This window comes from Malania oleifera, chromosome 4 (genome assembly GCF_029873635.1).
Source record: "Malania oleifera isolate guangnan ecotype guangnan chromosome 4, ASM2987363v1, whole genome shotgun sequence".
NCBI classification, from domain to species: domain Eukaryota; kingdom Viridiplantae; phylum Streptophyta; class Magnoliopsida; order Santalales; family Ximeniaceae; genus Malania; species Malania oleifera.
In genome coordinates this window covers 15,255,455-15,278,165 of record NC_080420.1, presented here as the reverse complement: position 1 = coordinate 15,278,165, position 22,711 = coordinate 15,255,455, and the positions used below count along the sequence as shown (strand labels likewise).

Below are 22,711 nucleotides of genomic sequence, written 5' to 3'. Positions count from 1 at the left end.
CATGCCAAAAGAGGTAACGTGCATCGAACGTAGGAATCCGAGCTAGCGTACCAGAGTGATAACGTGCACCGGATGTAGGAATCCGAGCTAGCGTACCAGGAGGGGTAACGTGCACCGGATGTAGGAATCTGAGCTAGCGTACCAAAGGGGGTAACGTGCATCGGATGTAGGAATTCGAGCTAGCGTACCAGGATATGCGGGGCCAACAAACCATGTGGGGCCTAATGGAGATATATGGGGCCCACAAGCAATGTGGGGTCCACGAGCCATTTAAGGGTTATAGGAACCCGAGTCAATAGGCACAAGCATGCCAAAGGAGGCAATGTGCATCGAATGTAGGAATCCGAGCTAGTGTACCAGAGTGATAACGTGCACCGGATGTAGGAATCCGAGTTAGCGTACCAGGAGGGGTAACGTGCACCGGATGTAGGAATTCGAGCTAGTGTACCAGGAGATGTGGGCCCCACAAATTGTGTAGGGTCGGATGGAGAAATATGGGGCCCACAAGCTATGTGGGGTCCACTAGCTATTTAGGGGTTATAGGAACCCGAGCTAGCAGGCACAGGCACGCCAAAGTAGGTAACGTGCATCAGATGTAGGAATCCGAGCCAGCATACCAACAGATGTGGGGCCCACAAATCATGTAGGGCCCAATGGAGATATGTGGGGTCCACAAATAGCGTGGGAAGGTTTGCCATGAGGTCTCCTCAAAAATGCCTGGTTAAAATTAGGGTGTCTACACCCTTTTTCATCTTTAGATTGGGAAGAGCTCTCTTGTATTCTCATTGATTTGGAAAGGTGATTTTAATCACACTTTCAACCGTTGTCTTGTTGAAAGAATTCAAGCAACTTGCTTGAATTCTCCTCCATATAATGATATTATCTGTTTCAAAGACTACGCAAGGGTAGAGATATAACTATAATTATATAGGCCATTGTCTACATGATTAGTTTATACATATAATACTTAATACTGAAGCACCTTCTTGTGGAAGAAATCTAAGAATTAAATTAAGCTTTTTTAGGGTTTCAAATCATTAGCAATGTCAATGATTTGGCAGTGGCACTCCCTTCTCCATTATTACAATTTATTTTTATAAAATAATTGAAGTAGTTAGAAACATCTTCAAAGACTATAATAAAGATAGAGGTAGCAACAAAAGGCACCTTAATAGATATGAACCTTTGTGAGACTTAAAAAGCATTACAAATATTAGCTATGTAGTAATAATAGTTTCTAGTCACATTTTAGTGCATTATCAAGCACAGTCACAGAGAATATCACTTATTTGTAAGGAATAAAAGAGAAAAAAAATTGTTCTTGAAGCTTTAAAGATGGATAAAAATTGTCTTTAATAGTTTAGCTATTTTTTGTCGCAATAAATTGATTATTGTTATTGGGGGTGGTGGGGATAAGCAGTTTGTTCGGAGTCCATGAAGGATCTTTAATCATCTGGATTTTACTTGAAAAAATAAAAAATATATATCTAAAGATGAAACTCATTTTTTTCTTATATTTTCTTTTTATTTTTTGATTAAATATTATAAAAATAAAAATTTAGTTTAATATGACTAAAAATTATGAAAATCTAATTTATCAATGATATGCAAAATTAAAGTTTTACTCATAGAATTGAAATATTTTTTATTTTCTTTCTCACTTTCCTTAATAAGTAAACATAAAAATGTGGATTTGTTTTCGTTTTTTGCTCTAATATTTTTTGAATTCCAAAGAGACTAGAGAAAGGAGGATTGGAATTGAACAAGAGAGGTGAGGATTGAAGATGGAAGTGATAGGTGTAGAGGATGATAAGGGGGAAGCCACAACGATGTAATAGAGGAGGCAACAATGACAATGTGGCGAGGCGAGGCAATAGGAGGCATGGTTAGTGGTGGGATGTTGTGAAAATTCCGGAGTACATCCTATTTTTACTTTCTAGGAAGGCCTCACAAAATGATGCCTTTATTTATTTTTGTTCAACTCAAGCCCAAAGCATCATTACTTTATTTATACTTTAGCATATGAACTAAAATAAAATTGCTTATAAATTGTGTAGATAGAGACATCAAATGCATTGAGTATATATGTCGCGACGTCTCGGACCCAGCCATGTGTGGGTTCGGCTTGCGAACAGGGGGAAAACGGGAATGGAAAGTGTGATTTTGAAAAAGATATTTTTTGTGGAGAATAAAGTGTGATGAAGTTGCCACTAACCTTTTGAAGTACGATTAGAACACTTGATTGCTACACCATCCGAGGTAGAATCGGTCTGCGCAACTAGAGTCGGGTTCGAGAATATGGTTATACGAGGGGAAGGTATTAGCACCTCTTACACGCTCGTTCTTATGACCAGTACTAGATTAATAAAAAATTATCCCGAAATAAATGTAATAAGCCTTTAAAGATTACTCCCTTCCAAAAATCAAAGAATGAAAATACTATATAGCTATTCCCTCACAACCGGGGCAATCCAGTACTCAGAGGAGTTCATGCCCTTGGTTGCAATCATTGGGAAGGAAAATAAGATATAAAATATGCTCGCGCACGTTTTGAAATCTGTAGGTTTTTCTAAGTAGGAAAATACTATTTCGGGAGATTTTTGAAGTTTGTTCAGGATGAAAATAGTTTTGTGTGCCTAAAAACATTTTTGTGATTTTTCTAAAGTGTGAAAAACATTTTTTTTGTGATTTTTCCGAACTCTAAAAATAACACAAGTAAAATTAATGAAAATCAAAGTACGAAAATGTTTTTGGGATTTTTGAGAATTTTGTGATTTTTTTGTGAATTTTCTGAACATCTAAATAATAATAAATGGAGAAAAACGGTGTGAACTGGTTCAAGGGGAAACAAATTGGTCAAACATTGACCGATTCGGGGGGAAAACCGATTTAAGGTCTTGGTCGAGACCATTGTGGATTTTTCAATATTTTCTTGAACAAAACAAAATTTGAAACGAAAACTGTGAAAGTTGAAGCTTAGAAAATTTTTTTGGGGTTTTTTCTAGAAATTTTGTACCTATTTAGGGACTTTATTCGAAAATTAAAACATATTTTTTTGAATTTTCGTAAAGTGAGTGCAAAAACATGCTTTGGAAATTTTTGGGAATTTACCATTTTTTCTTCAAAAATTTTCGAGTGCAAATCATGTTCAAATCTTTAGGAGATTTAAAAAAAAAAAAAAAAATTTCTAGGAATTTTCTGGAGTTTTATGTATCTTTTATGAAATTTTGTGGATTTTTAAAAGGAAGTTATCAAAAACAATAAACAAAAAAAAATGAAATAAATCGGTAGCAACCGGTTCAGGAAGATGGCAGGACCGGTCAAACGTTTACCGATTTGGGAACAACCAACTTATGGACTGGTCAGGGACATGAGCCACATGGCCGCCCGCGACTGGATGAGGCTCGCAAACACGGTTTCATCTAAACCGTTGAAATGTAGGGACATCGAATGGTTCACAGCGAGTTGCAGGCATTATTAATGCCTAGGGACAGAGCGCCACACGTCACTTGACAAGCGGGTAGATGGGCGTGTGCTGTCAGGAAAGAATTGACGGCATTTAATGCCTCTACCCGGGATGATCAGAACCGTTGACACATCGCATGGATTGAACGGCCACGATTGGCGCGAGGACACCTGACGCTGGCAAAGTCTTCCGTGGGGTGATCTGGATCATCAATGAGTAAGGGACTCCAACGGCTAGGATCGGGGCTTGGCTAAGCATTAATGGCGCCTCGTACCAGTGTGTCACGCATCACTCGGGAGGGTAGGGTCATTTCTAACGCTTTTGACGCGGAGTAGGTTTTGACCGTTGAAGCAATGGAGATCAGATGGCTCAGAGGGGGCACGTCATGGAATGATCTAAGGCGCCCAATGAAGGCAAGGATCGAACGGTCTGGATTTTAACCGTGTGTGAGCTTGGTCAAGCGAGCCAGATCACTCCACGTGTCCAGATCATGCGATTGGTAGTCCAAAAAATACAAAAACTTCATTTTTGGCAATGCTCCCATTTTTTCCTTTTCTTTCTACTAACGCCTCCTCTCTTTCTTCTCTCCCCAATCTCTTCTTTGTGATCCTCTCTCTTTCTCCCCTTTGATATTCTCCCTGTGATACAGAAAGAAAGCCAAACCAGCTCTCAGAATATCCCAACCTCTATTCTCGAAATCAGAGGTTTTGAAACTCTCTTAGGTGTTTTTCTTTTCTCACGCCTACCTTTTCTTATGGAGGTCTTTTCCCAAACGATCTGGACAGATCCTTTTTCTTTCAGTAGCCCCCGGATCTGAAAGATCCGAAACCAGGCTCAACCACTCAAAACCCTAATCTCTCGATCCCTGTTCTCCCAATATCCTCACATGTAGACTGAGTTTCTGGCATGGCAGAGGATAAGGAATGCTCAGGTGTGCTTCGGAAAAGTAGAAGTGCTCAGTTCTCAACCCTGTATGAGGAAAGATAAGTCTCTCCCTCTCATTACATGTATTTTGTTTTCAAAATTTAACTTGAAGCTTGGTGTGTGCATGCGGTTTGAGCGTGATATACTTATATTTTCTCTGTGATTTTAAGATGTTGTATTGCCTCTAATGTTCTAGAGAATTTTGGAGATGCGAGTCTACTAGGGCTGATGATTAGGATTGGAGTGTAGGTCGAAGACAAGCTGACTCGTTTTCGACGCAGTGAGTTAGTGGGTGAGTGTCTCAGTCAATTCGAGCTAGCTGAACCAATGAGTGGTATGAACTCAGGTGGGCCTTGGTGAGTGGATTGGCACGTGTCTGAGACATGTGCAGGTTCTGAGATTTGGGCCTGAGCGAGGGAACTTTGGGCCTGAGTTTTTTTAAAATTTTAAAATGGGCTCAGTCAACTTAAAAAAAAGAAAAAAAAAAAAAAGCAGGCGTTAGGTTAAGTTTTTCCAAAACGGGCCTTAGTGGTTTTCAAAAATGATTGGGCCTCACTTCATTTTAAAAGAAAGTGGGCTTAGGCTCTAATTTAGATTGGGCTTTGATTTATCAAATGAACCTGGGCTCATTTTCACAAATCGAGTTACCCTCTTATTTTTTTAAGACTGGTGATGGGCATGGGGCTGTTTAAGTAAAATGGGCTTAGGCTCTGGGGGGTTGATTTGAGCCTAAACAAAGATTTGGAACCCGAACTCAAGCTCGGGTTAAGGGTTCGGGCCTGATGGTCTATTTTGTAAGTTCGAACCCCAACCCAGATTCGAGTTTGAGGAATTGAGAGTTCAGCTTGGATTCAATATTGAACTGGAGAATACGGTTGAGAGCACATGTACTCTCAAATATGCAGAACCTAGCACAACTTTGTAGCGAATTAGAAGAAAAGAGAAGGAATTAGGACTTACAGACAGCCTTCCCACTCCTCTAGTCTTCCTCTCCAATCTGTGTGTGCGTGTTTGTCTGATTTGGGTCTCTGGTTTGGTATCTTGAATGTGTGGTGAGCTTGCTTCTGGTTGACCAAATCATTCAGTTCAAAATGGTCTGGTTGACTAAATCTCAGAAAAATGGAAAATCGTCCTTCGGACATGCACTTTGGTCGGCTGAGTCTCAAGTTCAAAAATGTCCTTATTGATCGAACCATATGAACTTCGGTCGACCTAAATGATTCTGGTCGACCGGATCTCTTGGGTTGTCCTTAATTTTTATCGTGGTTAGCTTTTTTAAATGGAGTTAAAATAGTAAAATAATGTTAAAACTTTTCTAATAATTCCATGTGTCCTTAACGGTTATATTTGAGGGGTTGTCTATATATACCCCCTCATTTGGATAATTTGAAGCAGATTAGCAAAACAATTGAAAAATATCCTTTAATTCTCAAAAGCTCAATTTCTCACATCCAAACTATATTTTTTCATTCTTACTTATCCTCATTGCAAATCTTGTTAAGTAAGAGTGTTAGTGTGAGTATCTAGTTAAGTTTACACTCTCATTTGTTCTAGTTGATTAATATATATTTTTATTTGAGAGTAAGCTTGAAGTTTTTCTAGGAGACTTCATTAATAAGTCTTCCATAGGAAAATTTCGTAGAACTTGTGAGTTTTGCATCATCATTGCAATACTTAAGAGTTCGTATTGCTTTTTGTTTGTGAAATAAATTGTTGCAAATCGATTCCAAATATCTCGTGTGATTTATTTTGAGAAATATTTTGTTGAGATATTTGTGCATATGCAAAAAGATCTTTGTTGAAATCTTTGATTGATTTTATCTTCTTGAACACCAAGATCAAATTATTTTATAAACTAAATCTGAATATCTCTTGTGGTTTATATTGAGAAATATTATCTGTTGAAATATTTGAAGTGTACTTGTAATCTTTGTCTGTGCATTGTGATTGAAATATTATTTTGACACAAAAATTCTATCATTTACACTCATGCACTGATTACTATATTGACATAAATATTTGAGACTAGACACTCAGACTACATCGAGCTTATCAAATCCTATCTCTTGGTATTGTATTAATTAGATTGTGTTTAGTGGTACATAATTAGCAGTGTAAGAAGCATTTCCTTGTATGCAAAATTATATATACATTTGTTGTATTTTCAGGCACGGGTCTGAAGAGGGAGACTAGTCTTGGAATAGTCTTGGATTGGCTTAGACCCGGTTAGGAAAGTTAGGTGCGTCATCCTGTTAAGGCGTGTATGTAACGATCCGAATAAAATGGCATTTAAATAATAAAAGAAAGGGAAATGGAAATCGAAAACAGGAGGAAGAAGTCGACTTCGTCAACGACATTGAACTTTAGAAGGATTACGAAAAGGGGATCTGCAGGTCTTCGTTGACGAATCCTTTGTATTCGTCGACGAAGAAATACCGAGAAAGGATTTTGAGCCGATTGAATTTCGTTGATGAGGACTGAATTTCGTTGATGAAATTAATGAGAATTCGTCGACGAAGGACGTGACTTGGTGACGAATTTTGTTCTATAAATATGAAAAATTTGATTTTTAACTTCTTTCATAATCCATCTCTCATCTCTCTCTCTTGCTCTCTTCGATTTTGGCCCCGCCAGTGGCCGGATCGAAGATTTGAGGCTACCATGACGCTCTTGGCGAAATTCTCTACAAGTTTGCCAGAACGGTTCATCAGGGAAACGAAATTGGAAATAATCTCTAAGTTGAGGTAAGATTTTATATTGAATATTTGGATTTTTGACAGTTGAAGAAAGTGATATACGCGTAAAAATACTGAATTTTAATTCTACGAGTTTTCATTTTCAGGGTGTTAAGTTGAAAACCCTGCGGGTGCGGGGTAGGTTTTCTAAAGGGCTGTTCAGGAGTCCAGTAAGGGGATAAATTAAACTGGTTTGTTTTAAGAAAATGTATGTATGTATATATATAGTATCTAGTTTTAAGAAAAATAAATATATCTATATAAATTATTCATTTTTGGAAAATATTGTGAAAATGATCGTATGTTGATTATGTGAAAATCTGTTAGTGTGGCATGAGTATAAAATGTATGAGATACTGTTTCTAGAAATGTGTTTATGATATGAATTTTTATGATGAAAAATCAGCGTACAGGTCGAGATTTTTATATGATTTGTCGGCATACGGATCATGCTATGATGTGATTTGCCAGCGTACGGGTTATGCTATGATGTGATTTGCAGGCGTTCGGGTCGTGCTATGTGATTGATTTGTCAGCGTACGGGTTATGCTATGATATGTTTCTCGGCGTATGGGCCGTGCTACGATGTCATTTGTCAACGTACGGGTTGTGCTATAATATATTTGCCGGCGTACAGGCCGTGCTATGATAAAATGTGTAATACCAGCGTACAGATCGATGATTTTCATGATACACGTATATATGCAAAATGATAAGATTGATGTGAAAATAAATGATATGATATATCTATATATCACGATTTTTGTATATGTTAAATGATATCAGAACTTGATTGGTTTGGTTTAGGCTAACACTTGCACGGTACCATTGCTATGTGTTCGTGGTTTTCGTAATCATGATATATGTGTTAACGGCGCTGTACGGAGTGATGTGAGATTGGATGGTCGATGTGGTTTATAAGAAGTGTGCTGATCTCCCATAGTGTACGGACTAGGTCTGGCAGACCCATCAGACTTACAGACTATATGTTTGATTTGGCAGTGGTCGGCTAATCATTGTCAGGTCCTGTCTTCAGGTCACATAGCTCAGTCATGTGGGGGTAATACATGATAATAGCCAGCTAACCTATCAGAGATGTTTTTGTAATATTATTATGATAGGAGATGAGATATGGTTATGAAATGCAGTATGTTCTGTCATGTTTTGATATATATTTATGTTTTTCAAATTTGATAAAACAGTACTGATTATGTTATGTATGGTATATGTAGAATACAAAATACTCATGTTTTCACAAACTGGTATTAGTTTATTTTCCTTACTAAGAGGTGTCTCACCCATATATGTTATATACTTTTCAGCAGCCCCAGATAGGAGAGCAGGAAAAGTCCCGCTGATTTAGAGTTGTCTATCTGCCCTTTTTGAAGGGTAAGCTTCGTAGGGACAATTAGATTTTGTGAGAAATGTCCTTAGGTTTTATTTTTGAGATGTATATATGAAAATATAGTAATTGTAGTAACTCTAGTATATTGTGATATATGGTATTGAAATGTACATGATTGCATATTTTATGCTGCTAGGGCTTCTGCTTTATGTTCTGATGTATCCCTAGTGCCCACGGGCCTAGGTGTATTGACCTGCTGAGCTTGAATATAGGATATGTGATATTGATATTATTATAAAAAAATGTGAAAAATGTGCAGGTCGTGACAGTGCAGGTTGAGGTTAGCCCCGCTAATTGACCTGATTAAGGTTGAGGTTAGTAATGTGCTAATTGATCTGATTGTAATCGGTGCCGCTCCACCATTAAGTGAGCTATTAGTGGAATCTTCAAGTTTACGAGTTAGAGGTAGGGACGTAGGCACAGTTGGACGAACATCGATAACATATCATGTGCTTTGTTTATATTTCTGCACTTTATATTTATCGCACATGTATGCTATGGTGTGAATGATGTGTTTGATTTAATTTTCACATCATATTTATCTACGCATTTGAAAATTGCATAGACAAATCTTAGGTTGTGTATATATTGCTGTTGGATAAATTAACTTAGGAGAAAAATTTAAATTTTCAATTCACCCCCCCTCTTGGGAATACACTAATTCTAACATAGGTTTAGGTATCTTGCAATGATAATGCAAAAACCACAACCTTTAAAGTCTTCCTACACAAGATTTATCAAATTAAATCGGTGGAAGAACTTTAATGCTAAACGCTCAAATAAAATCAATTAAGTAATAATACAAATGAGAGTTCTAGCTGGAGAAATTAAGCATAATAGCCTTAGAGATACTCACAATGCTTAAAGAGATCAAGAGTGTCTAGTATATGAGTGTTTGAAAGCAATATTGGCTGGAAAATGATTTTTGGATTTGAGAGAATTTTGACTTTAATGATCTTACTAATCTTTTACAAATTATTCCAAATAAGGGGGTATATTTAGACTTTCCCAAAAATATGATCGTTAAGGATACAAATAGAATAATTATAAAAATTTTAATATTATTTAAATAAATTATCCCGTTTAAAAAAGTTAACTGTGGTAAAAAATATGGAGCAATCCAAGAGCACCGGTCGACCAAGGTAAGTTCGGTTGACCCAAGTTCTTGGGGTTTGGTCGACCAAACCCCAAGAACTTGGGTCGATCGGGTAAGAAATGAATCGCAATCTCGGTTGACCAAACTTGTAATTTTGAATCCTTTTTGTGAGGTTCGGTCGACCAGGACTAAAATGAACTAACTTGGTCGGTCGACCGGACTTGTAAGTCCAAGGAGATTTTCCCATTTTTGCAAGGTTCAGTCGACCAGGAAGATTTTGAATTGAGCCGGTCGGTCAACTAGACAATTGAGTTCCCACACATGGGAACTTGGTTGACTAGGTAGTTGGTATGTATGTTAGGCTCGGTCAACTAGGTGGTCAAAATGTTGTCTCTTGGGGAGTTCGGTCGACCAGAGTCAAATGAACTATAAGATTTTGGTCGACCGGGCTATGGTCAACCTGCTGATCTAGTCCTGGTTCGATTGACCAGGTGATATTCAACTAGAAGATATGGTCGACCGAGTATGCATGTTTTGTGCATTTCGATTATGCTTTAATCATTTAATCACCTATTTCAAATGATCATTTATATACGTGCGAGAGTGAGTGTCCTATGATCATTTTTAGTCTTTATGAGTGCACCAAAAAAATCTGGTCTCGATCGACCAAAGGGTATTTCCTAAGGTCTTTCTATGGTCTGTGTAGGTACATAAAGTCCAATTAGGGTCGATTCGAGCATATTTACCTACCATGTATGATGCAAATTATTACAAACCATAGGAGTGCACAGTTCATAATTAATTTACATCGTAGAGTGAGGAAATGAAATAATGAATATAAATACATAGCACAATTCTTCATTATTCGGCACGAACATCGAACGCCATCATGATGTCTTTTAGTCCAAAAGCACGTACAAGGTGAATCTGCATGCAAGTCTTAGTACAATCATCAGTACCAAGAGTATTTGTCATAATCAAAACTGAGTGTGACCAATCAGGTCAACAGGCTTATTAGGTCAGACCCAATGAATTGGTTTGGGTCACCCAATCAGATTTGAATCAGGTCAAATCCCCCCTACAAGCTATTTTCATAAAAATTAAACACGAAGAAATTAAAATAAGATTAAGCCCTACCTCTGATCTTTAAACTCTATTAACTTTGAACTAGATTCCTTTGATTTCAATTCCAATTTGTTTGAATTTTTGTGTGAATGCTTCTGTGCATAAAAATTGCTCACCATGAATTTCTCTCTGAATGCTTCTACGTCAATGCTTTTTACTTCAATGCTTCTGTGCCACTATATGTGTGTCTGAATTCTCTTTTGAAATGCTGATCGCTGTGCTTTTTTTTTTTTTCTTCTTAAATTCTCACACTTCTTGTAATTAAATTCTTCTTCAATTCTCATCGTGGCTCTTGCACTGAATTTCTCACACACCTCTACTATGTAATGTTGTGTGTCCATCCCCTTTGAAATGCTCTCTATTTATAGACTTTCAAAACCTTTTTGGACTTAATTGTAATTAATTTTGTTGGAATTTGTGTATTCCCACAAGAGGAGGGTGAATTGGGTATTTAAAAATTTATTCTTAAGTTTATTAAAATTAGCAGCAGTAATACACAACCTAGGGTCTGTTTATATAATCGTAAACTCAATCAACACATGTACAACATACAATGAATCAGACATACAACATACATGTGATGAAAATGAAAGTGTAGAAAATAAATTAGGGAAATATAAAGTACACACACGATATATTATCAAGGTTCATCTAATATTGCCTACATCCCCGCCTCAGCTCACAAGCCCAAAGATTCCATTAATGCTTATTTAATGGGTGGAGTGGCACCGCACACAATTTGGTCAAATTCACAAGGCTGACCTTAACCTTTACAAAGTCTCCTTACAGGGCAGAGAAGGTCCTAGGTCAAATTCACAGGGCTGATTCCAACATGATCCTTACGGGTTAGATCAAACCCACTCAAACCACACCTGGAATACAACAATGAAATATAAATTTGTGTACAATTCAAATTGCTTCTATCACAAATAGATTATGTACAGATACGCTCATGTAATAATCAATGCATAGCACATAGATATGAACTGTAAGCTTAGTGCCAACGAAGTGTAATTACACTCTATCTAATGTTAATAGGCAATCAAGTGCAAGAGTATATTTTCATACAATCTTTGAAACAATAAACCAAAGTATATCAATCACAAGTATGGTTTCAAAGATCTCCAACAAGTGTAATCAAAATATCTCAAAAATGATTTTCTCAAAAATCTAGCACAAGAGATATTTGTAGTATAAGCTTGTTAAAATAATTTTTACACAATCAAAACACAAGCTTAATGAGTCTTGCAATAATGATGCAAAGACTCACTAGCTAAAAGTTTTCCCCACTCAATGAGTTTATTAGTTAAACTAGGGGGAAATTTTTTGGCTAAAAACTCTATCAAAAATCAACAAGCAATTAAACTAATGAGAGTTTGTGTAAGTAAGAATAATATGGAATCACTCACGGATACTCTCACCAAGTTTGATTTAGCAAGAGAATAACAATGTGTGAGGGTATATGATGTGTATTGGAAAAAAAATAATAATAAGCTCTCAAAATATTCATAGGATTTTTGGCTAATCCAATCACTAATCACCTATTAATTATGCAAATGAACCCATATTTATAGATATACCAAAAGTTATGACCGTTGGGGACATCAGGGGAATTATTAAAATTTTTTAAAATGAGTTTATCAAAAATAACTTTGTTAAATCCCAATTAATCTCGATAAAAATTAGGCCAACCTGAGAGTTTCGGTCGACCAAGCCATAGGTTTGGTCATTGAAATAGACACACGAGAAAAAGCAAGTTTTTCATGTTTGGGTGCCTAAACAATTATTCGGTCTGCTGAACTAGGCGATTTTTCAAAATGTTTGAGGTTTAGTGGCTCGGTTCTAAGTTCGGTCTGCTGAGCTTACATGTTCGGTCGCCCGAGCTCAAAATGAACTTGAAGTTCGAGCGTCCGAGGACATTGGGAAAAGTCAAGACTCGGGTTTGGTCGACCATGGACATTTAGTTCAAGTAGGTTCAGACGCCCGAGACACAGTCAACATTTTGACCTTTCACCGTTCTGTCAACTGAGGCGTTTTCAATGCTAGGGTTTGGTCACTCGAATCCTTAATATTTTAGGATCTAAGTAATATTAGTTCCCCTAATTGCATATTGAAAATGGGGAAATATTCTAAGTGTCTGTGTAAGGTCCTAGGGTCTTTTTAAGGTATTTTTACCTAGATCCAAAAATCCGGTGTTGGTCGACTTTGATCCCTAAGATCATTCAACGGTCTTGAGTTTATAGGTTCTTACATGCATGATATGCATAAATTATTACAGACTGTTCGAATTTAAAAAAATATTACAGACCTGAATTAAAAATACAAAAAAATTAAACACTTTGGGTCTTCTTTTTCTTCAAGTCAATATGTGCTGCCATATGATTTTGCCAATTTAATCATGCACACAAACTCTACAAACATTAAATACCTTGTATTTGTCATTATAAAAAATGAGATAGAATTCAAAAAGTCAACAAATTTGTTCAATTAATTTCCAATTTCATCAATCATGCATTAAACTAATCCGCACTATCACATTAATTTATTTTAGAATTCAGCGCTTGTTTTTTACCTCCTTCTCTCTTTGCAGGTTTCATGTAAATTGAAGACTTTACTCGCCCACCTCCATTTTCCTTTTTTGCATTCTCTGTATTTTATTTTTTTTTATGTTTCTTGTATTTGTTTTTTTTTTTGGTACTTTATGTATTTGTATTTTTTTTTTTTGTATTTATGTATAATGAAATTCTTGGTTTTTGTAATATAAGACCCCTAGACAAATTAGGGTGTCTACACTATGTCTCTATCTTTATTTCTGTTTTTTCTCACCTTTCCATAGTTGTTACAGGTTTTGATCGAAGGAATAGCAAGAACAGGAAACTTCATACTAGAAAGTCCACAAAGATAAGTGTTCTTTCTTATTCCTTTTTTTTTTTCTTTCGATTTCTTGTATTTTCTCAAGAAAGTTTCCCCAAATTTTATTATTAGCCAAAAAACCAATAAATTGAAGTTTTGGGTTTGAATTAATTTAGTTCAAATAACTGCCGGGTTGGATAGCTTTCAGTTTAGGCTTTGGGTTTGGACTTGATTTGGGAATGGGGCGTAGGAAAAATCAATTGGGCTGGGTGTAACGACCTGAAAAGTTTTAAATATTTAAAATATTAAAAAGGATAATAAAGGAAAGAGGGAAAATGGGGAAAAAGAAGTTGAAAAGGGAAATAAACAGGCACTCGTCGACGAACTGGAATTTTCTCGTCGACGAGCAATCATCTGAGCCTTGTCGTCGAGTATGCATGTTTCGTCGACAATGGTTGACCAAGATAGGGTTTTAAATATCTGAACTACGTCGACAAGCTCCCGGTCTCGTCCATGAGTGGTGTTCTTGGGCTCATCTGTAATAACCTAAAAAAAATGTAGAATAACAATAATGGTCATTTAATTAGTATCAAAATGAAAGTGTTTCTTTATTAAAATCCTTGATTTCATATTTGATGCTTAGGAAATACCTTATCTAAGCGAGTGCTGAGAGATCATTGCAGCTCAATCACTCCCTAAAGGTCGGTTTAGTCAAAATGAAATTTCGTAGGATAAATAAGTACATATACATAAAATAATATTTTGACTGATATAATTCGTAAAAATATATGATAAAATAATAATAATATTGGTATCTTATGTGGAGCTCATAAGACCATGCAAAATCCACATGAGTTCCGAAGCCGTGTGAGGGTCCACATGAGTCTCGAAACTGTGTAGGATTTATAAAATCGTATGAAAACTATTGGAGTTACGTAGGATCCACTTGAGTCTCAAAGTTGTGTGGGGCCAATGAGACCATATGGGGGCTCACATGAGTTTTTGAAATTCAAACTTAATTCTTTTTAAAAAAATAAAAAAATACTAAAACATAACTTAGAAATAATAATAATAATAATAATAATAATAATGATTTTTAAAAAATAAAAAAAATAAAAAATAAAAAATAAATAATTAATTAAGTAAATTAATTAAATGGGAGTGTCGGCAAGCACTCCCATTTCCCCCACATGATCTCCTTTCTTATCCAATACCTAGCTCATACCTATCTCATGTCATGCCCATTCTTTAATTTTAAAAAAATTATAATTTCACTCATCTCTCCACACTTTTATAAATTTAATTTTCTTTCCCAAAATTTTCTTATAAATAAGAAATTCTCAACCTTCAGTTTTTACAAAAAAAAATTTCAAATGAAGTAAAAGATTAGTGAATGAAAAAATTAGTGGTGCAGGGAGAATTTTTGTTATAATTAAAATTCTCACTCACCCACTCTTTCCGATCTCATTTTTTGAAAAGATATTCATTGTGATTGTAGCACAAGATTAAGTAAGAGGTATGTAAATTTGATTATGTTATATTTTTATTTAAAATTTATACCCGAGTTTATTTGTAAATATATTCTGATTATGTTAGTTTCATGAAATTATCCTGAGTTTCTTTTTATACATATTTAATTATACAAGTTTTATTTTTAATATATTTGTATTTATTTTTTAGTTAAGAAATGTTCTAAATCCTTTTGGTATTTTACAGCAATATTTTCTATTTAAGAAAATATTTTTAACATGAAAATTATGTGGCATGAGTTTATTTTTACGTGACATATTTTATGAAAATATGAGTAAAGATGACATGAGTTAATTTTTACGTTGAGTATTTCATGAAAATACAAATAAAAGTGAGACTTTTATAATATTATTTTAGTTGTATAAATTATATAATAAGATGTTTTCAAAACTCTTTATGGCTCAGACGATATAGAAATTATGAATGCTTGTTACCGTAACTTAAAGTTTAAAAGGAGCAGAGTGCACCGACATTGTTTATAGAGTGGTTATGTATCGTAGTAGATTTTTTCTGAGTGCACACCTGATTCCGGACCAGGACTTAATAAGGATAATCTCACTTAATGTTTAGGTACATTGATTTAGTTTGACTGGCCAGCCAGCTAAGTTCAGTATTCAAATCGCACAGCCTAGTCATGAGGGTAAACATGACTTACGGCTAATAGACCTAAGGGTGATTTTTACAATATATGTTTATACATATTTAATTATGTGTACAGAGTTATTGATGATTTGAAAGAAAAGTATATGTTTATATGAATAAGGTTAATCCATTTAAAGGAAACATATAAGAAAAAGTATATATATGTATATAATTAAATATTTTTGTGCAGTTTTAAATTTAAAAGTCATAGTATATGGTTATTAAATTTTACTGTTATAGTTGATAAAAGTTTTATGCAAAAATTTTTAAATTTACATTTATTTTAGAAGTAGTTTTGAAGTTATGCTATTAAATATTATTTTACGAAATTATATAAGCTCATTTTGGCCACAAACTAATAATAATCTTTTTTACTTACCGAGTATTGTCTCACCCTAATCATGTTTTATATTTCAGATAATTTTAAAAGACATATCGGAAATCAGGCATAGCAAGCATGCCGGTGGAAATAGAAAAAACAAAAAAAAAAGCTTGATTAGTAATATTAGTATGATGTCAGATGATTATGTTTTTATAATTTTTCTTCTTTTGGAATAAATTATTGTACTACGGTTAATTAGCGCTTTGGTTTAATAATAATCAAGTTTATTTACTTCCACTATAAATTAATGGTAAAAATTAAACATTCCAAATTCTTCGCGGTTTGAGGTATTACATTGTCGATGAGAGCAGATGTCTCGTCGACGAGGCCACGTGGCAAGTTGCTTATAAATAGGAAAAAATCAGAGAGGAAATTTATCTTTCTTCAGTTTCTCTTTCTAAACCACGGCTTTTCTGCATTCTCATTTCGATTCCAAGCTCGATTTAGTTCGGTTCGACGATCAGAAGCTACCACGAGACTCCTGGGAAGATTCAATGCAATATGGGTGGAGCAGAGTTTTTATTTTAAAAGTTTGGGAAACATCCCAAAACCAAGGTAAGTATGTTATTTTGAAATTTTCTTAACAAATATGGTTATTTGTAGCTTAGAAAGCATTAAAGGGGTATTTTTCTAAGATTTGAAAAAATTGAGATTTTTAGAATACAAGGTCTCGTTTGGATTGATTTTAGGTCGAATCTCGAGGAGTAAGTAAGGGGAAATATTTAAAATAGCTCCTTAATAATTTTAAAAAGACTAACTTTGGGTATAATTTCTACATATTTAGGTATAATTTTCTAAACCATGCTGGTATTGAAAATACTATTTTAAAATATATAGTATATTGGGAAAAATTATGTGGCATGAAAATAGCTTTGAAAATTAAATGGTTGTGAGTACTGTGGAGTGATAATTTATGGTGATTGTGAATATTGTTTGGCTGTGATTTCTACTTGGTTGAATATACTGGATGGTTACGGATATTGCTGTTGTGTATACTGTGGTAGAGCTGTGGGTGTGTTGAGTGATTGGTTTTGCTGTTAATTTGTGTTGCAGTTTATGTAAATTGCGATATAGCGTTGGCAGTGGCATAAGGAGGTCGTTATATCGTACCTGGTATATCTGTCATATAACGTTGGCAGTGGTATGAGGAGATCGTTATATGGGTGTTTATATTTGGAGGTAAACATTGATAGTGGTATGAGGAGGTTGTTTACCTATTTACCATGAACAAGGTGTTTGTCTTGTAACCTCTGTGGATTGATTAGTCTTGTGTGGATCAGTCCTATGTGGACATGTATGTTGTATGATTGATTAGTCCTGTGTTAACTAGTCGTATGTGGACATGTATGCAGTATGTTTGATAGTCTTGTGTGGACGTTGTAATCTGTGTGTTTATGGACCCTGTGTGGGTATGATTGAAGACTGTTTGGTTTGATTGTGGTTTGCATTTGTGTGTAGAACTCTGTGAAATGAATGGCAGTGATTGTGAGCAACTTTAATTAAGTGTTTACGATAAAATAGATTACTCCACCCGAGGGCTTGCTGAGGAAGGCGAGTATTCTGATAATTATTTGTGGATACCAAAGTAAAGGAAAGCCACTTGTATAGACGGATGATCTTCCCTATTTTCGAAAACTTTACCTAAATACATAACCCGATGACTTACTGAGAAAGGTGAGTGCACTAGTGTTAGCACTAGAGTAGAGGGAATCTACTTGTATGGGCGGGTAGACTTCCCTATTCTCGGGAATTATCAGTAAAATATTTATGTATGTGGGCATGTGATTGGATGAGAGAGAAATTGACCATGGTGTGTTTATGAACGCATTATCTTGGTTGCTATTGGATTATGAATGCGTATGTATGAATATTTTAATTATATTTTAAGCACTTCAGCCACACACTGATGTAAATTATTTCTTCCTTACTGAGAGGTGTTTCACCCCGTTGATGATTAATCTTTTCGGGTTATTTAGGTGATCGAGCTTAGATAACTACAGGGCGGGGTAGTTTTGTGAGTTGAATATATCAGAACAGTTATATATTTAGTTTTCTATTTAATATATTTTAATTCTGGTTTTGTATTATGAAGAATGAGATAGTATTTATATGGGTCTGCATATGTAAATATAGAACTCAAGTATATTTTGTTGAGGATATTTAATTAATTTCGTTGCGTGATTGGTATCAGAGACGTGTGTTTGGTCTCTTAACACTCCAGATCCCATGTGGCAGGTACGGGGTGTTACTCTGGGTCCTATTCATTTTGGGATTCTGAGCTTAAACTAACTACTTGTACTGAAATTAACTAATTGGGCTACGCCTAATTTATTTTAAGATACTAGGCTTAGTATTGGGTCAATAGTTCAATAGATCTAGATCCAACCTAGACTTGAGTTTTGGGTTAATGGGTTGGGTTAATGGGTCAATCAAGTCCAACAAGTTATGGGTTATGGGCCAGTGGGTGGAATCCAATCCAATGGGTCGGACCTTGGGTCAACGGGTTGAAATAACGGGTAAATTTTAGGACCCAAGTTTGCATTTCCAATCATTGGATCTTCCAAAATTTTTAAAATTTAAAAGCAAAATTAAGCACAAAAATAAAAATGAGACACCGTAGTCTTTAACTCCTTTTGTCTTTAGGTTTAATGTGAGTCCTTCAATTCTTCTTTGATGCTAGTTTTCTGTAGTTCTCAAATTTTCAAGTTCCGACTCACAAACTCCAACTGCTTGTGCCTGAGCTTCTCTAAATTCTTTCTTTTTGTTCACAGTATCTCAAATTCCCAAACTCTATATAGCTCTCCCTCGATTAGAACTCTCTGATTTTCTCACAATTGCCTCTATGATTTCTCTTTGTGATTATGTGTCCTATTCTTCTCAGAAGGCCTCTATTTATAGGCTTGAGAGCATTGACCAACATTGAATTTGATTGATAAATAAACATTTAAACTAATCAATCAAATTAAAAATGAATTAATCAACTTTATTGTTAATTTCCTAATGGCTTATTCTTTTATTTGTGTGTCCTATCCCTCTCACAAAGCCTCTATTTATAGGCTTGAGAGCATTGACCAGTATTGAATTTGATTGATAAATCAAAATTTAAACTGATCAATCAAATTAAAAATGGATCAGTCAACTTTATTATTGATTTCCTAACAACTAGTTCTTTTATATGTGTGTGCAGCTGTCAGCGTGGAGAATTAAAGAACCTAGATCCCCGTCTTTATTATTTTTTTCCATTTGTATTTTTACTTTCAATGTAAAATTTAATCATGTATTTCAATTTTTTTTTTCTTTTTCTATATTTTCTTCATTTTATTTGAATAAAATTTGTACAATTTTGTTATATTGGCTCCAGACAAAATAGGATGTCAACATTAATTTTATAAATATTAATCAAATATGTTACTGTTATTTAATTTTTAATTTCTATTTTTGACTTTTGATTTTCATTTGTCTAATTTTTTTTAGTGGTATCTAATGAAACTTATGAGTTTGTCTCAAAAAAGTTAGTCCGCGTGTCCTAACACTCCAAAGTCCTAACACCAGACCAACCCTAGTTTTTAATTAACATTAAACAAAATTGAAATTATATGTCCGTCCACCACACATGACTCCGGTCAACGGTTTTTGGTATATGTGTACGTAGGTGTGATCGAGCACAGTTCACACCTAGCTAGAATAGAAAACAATAATACATATAAAACCAGCAAGTTGGGATAAAGAAATGAATTCTCGGTGACGGGTCATTTTCATGGGAACTAGTGAATTCTTTGACTAATAAGGCCTGCACTCAGAAGAACCAATCTATAAAGGGGAATGGAGGAACCCCATGTCTCTCACAAACAGTTCAGAAGATCGAGGACGGACTAGCTAGCAGATATAGCAGAGCAGGGGCTTGTTTCCATTAACTTTTGGTGAAGGTATGTATTTACGCATGGCTATACACTTCATTTTACTACATAATACAACGGATAATATGGTCATCAGTAAATAATGATTGTTATGTATGCTTTGTGTATTCTGCAGATCGATGGGGATTTGGTTATATGATGTTATGAATATTTCAAGGAAAGGTTTGCTCTTAGAGAAGTCTGCTTCAACCCGACATTTAAATGACATCACCACCAAAATCGACGAAGAGTGCGGAGACTGGAACAGCGATTGGGTGTTTTATCACGATCGCGGGAGGATACGTGTGAGAGTGTTCGATGACGGCGGCTGGGGGCTGGTGATTCATATTAAACGAGACGGCACGCAAGATTTAATCCAAAAATGGGATATACTAAATAACCATACGAGAATTCATTTGGTTTTCGGCCAAAGTAAGATTTGGTTTTATCCAACGGTTCATCCTTTAAAGAAAGACGGAGAGCAGCACAAGGCATGGGTCTTGCAGATCGAGAAAAACTGGAGCTGGCAGCCGTGCGATGCGTAAATTAAGTAAAGCAAGGAGTTTGATAGGCTTGTTCATTTCGTGCTTTTGCTTCGTTGGCTTTATCTTATCGTTAATAACGGGGTGTTCGCAGTTTTACGACCGTTAATATGTATGTTTCCGCTTTGTAAAACTATTTCTGCATGAATTAATTTTGTTTTTGGTCAATGTAAAATTTGATTTTATCCGACGCTTTATGGTTTGAAAAAAGACAGAGAGCAGCACAAGGGGTAAGTTTTACAGATGGAGAAAAATTGGAAATCGCTGGGGCCGTCTCATTTATTAATGAAAAGGATGCAAGATGGTTGCTGTCATTTAATGCAGTCGGCTGGTGGAATGCTTAAATAATAATAAATAAAAAAGAGTGGGGCTAAATTATTGCAACCAGCCCCTCAAATAATTAAAAGTCAAGAGATAGAGTTGCACATGGGATTAAATATAGCAGGAAGCTGTAACCACTACATAAATAAATATTAAAGGGAGGAAAGACCTTTGTTGCCGTGTGGTGGCCCATAGTCCAAGGAGGAAACGATAATTGTAGGACTCGTTGCGCGTATAGAAGGGAGTACTCATCCTTCATTTGGGTGCTCTCAGAAAAGTTTTGTGAAATTTATATACACAAATAAAGTGTGAGTGGGAGTGTATAAATACACCATAAGTGTGTATGCATTGTGAGTGTGTATTAAAGTGAGTGAATTGAGTATATTATAATCCTTCTCTTTTTTTACTGTATACCTATATTTATATATAGTGAAGTTACTTATTTTCTGTGGACGTAGGTTAAATTGGCCGAACCATGTAAATATTGTGCATTTGTGTTTATTTGATCTTGATCGTGATTTATATCCTAACAATTGGTATCAGAGCTATTGATTTACCGCCTTAGTGATAAATTTTATTTCTGTGTATTAATACTGTCTTTATTGTAGGTTTTATTATCGTGTATTAATACCACCTTTAGGGCATGTTTTATTGTTGTGTATTAATATCGCCTAGATAACAGGTTTTATTGATATGTATTAATACCGCCTTCATGACTGAATCTATTCCTTACCTTTGATATTATATTGTAGCAATGTTGTTCACTGCAGTTATCCATATATAGCACCAAAGCATATTAAATGGAAGAAAGTACAAGTCTGGCAGCAACTCTATGATCAGACTTATAGAGACAAATTATTCCATATGGAAGACAATGATGGAAGATTTGTTGTATTGTAAAGATCTGTTTGATTCTATTGAACGTAAGGGATCATACCAAGTGGAAAAATAGGTCGTACTAAGTGGAAAAAGTGAGTTTGATTGGAAGAAGCTTAATAGAAAAACTATTAGTCCTATAAGACAATGGGTTGAGCCAAGGGAAATCCGTGACACAGCCAAAGAAATGAATGCATACAAACTTTGGCAACATATGGGAGAGGTGCAGGAGCCAAAGAATGCCCATAACGAAGCCTTCATAATAAGAAGGCTTGTGAATTCAAAATTATGTCATGGCCAAAATGGTTTAGATCACTTGGATAAATTCAATGAAATTATTAATAATCTTACAAGCATGGAGTTGACTATTGCAGATGAAATACAAACATTGATCCTACTGAGTTCATTGTCAGATAGCAGGGAGACACTGGTGGTAGTTGTCACACCCCGAACCCGAAAATGGGACCTAGGGGTAAACCAACTAGACCCTATACCAAACAAAACATCTAAAGATACAGAACAATAGATGAGGGTTCGACCCCATAGGGTTCCCAAGCACCCTATACACATCCAAATATAATAGAATATACGTAGTAGAAAAAGGTCTTACTATATACATACAGTACCATACCAGAGTCTTTATAAGGATAGAACCAAGGTTCCATCAAATAACGAACAAAAGGATGCCTAACATATCTCAAAACGGCAACCCGCACAAACACAAGTCCTAACACTTACCCAAGCGCTACCCGCAATATATCGGCCACTACGCTCTCGACACAAGGACGCTAGTTCTAGTTACTCGAAGGACCTGAAAAATATGTACGTACCGTAGGGGTGAGACACCTCTCAGTAAGGAAGAATACATGTTATATTGGTGTGTGACATTTGAGTGTTATCATGATGCAACATACACGC

The 22,711-nt window shown here is 35.4% G+C and overlaps 1 long non-coding RNA gene across 1 annotated transcript; it reads left to right on the top strand.

Annotated features, from left to right (window-relative positions):
* Positions 1–4,001: 4,001 nt before the first annotated feature.
* LOC131152767 (uncharacterized) lies at positions 4,002–20,764 on the top strand. The gene is made up of 3 exons (XR_009136105.1): positions 4,002–8,514; positions 8,790–20,084; positions 20,191–20,764. It is a non-coding gene; the product is annotated as an uncharacterized LOC131152767 (long non-coding RNA).
* Positions 20,765–22,711: the final 1,947 nt, after the last annotated feature.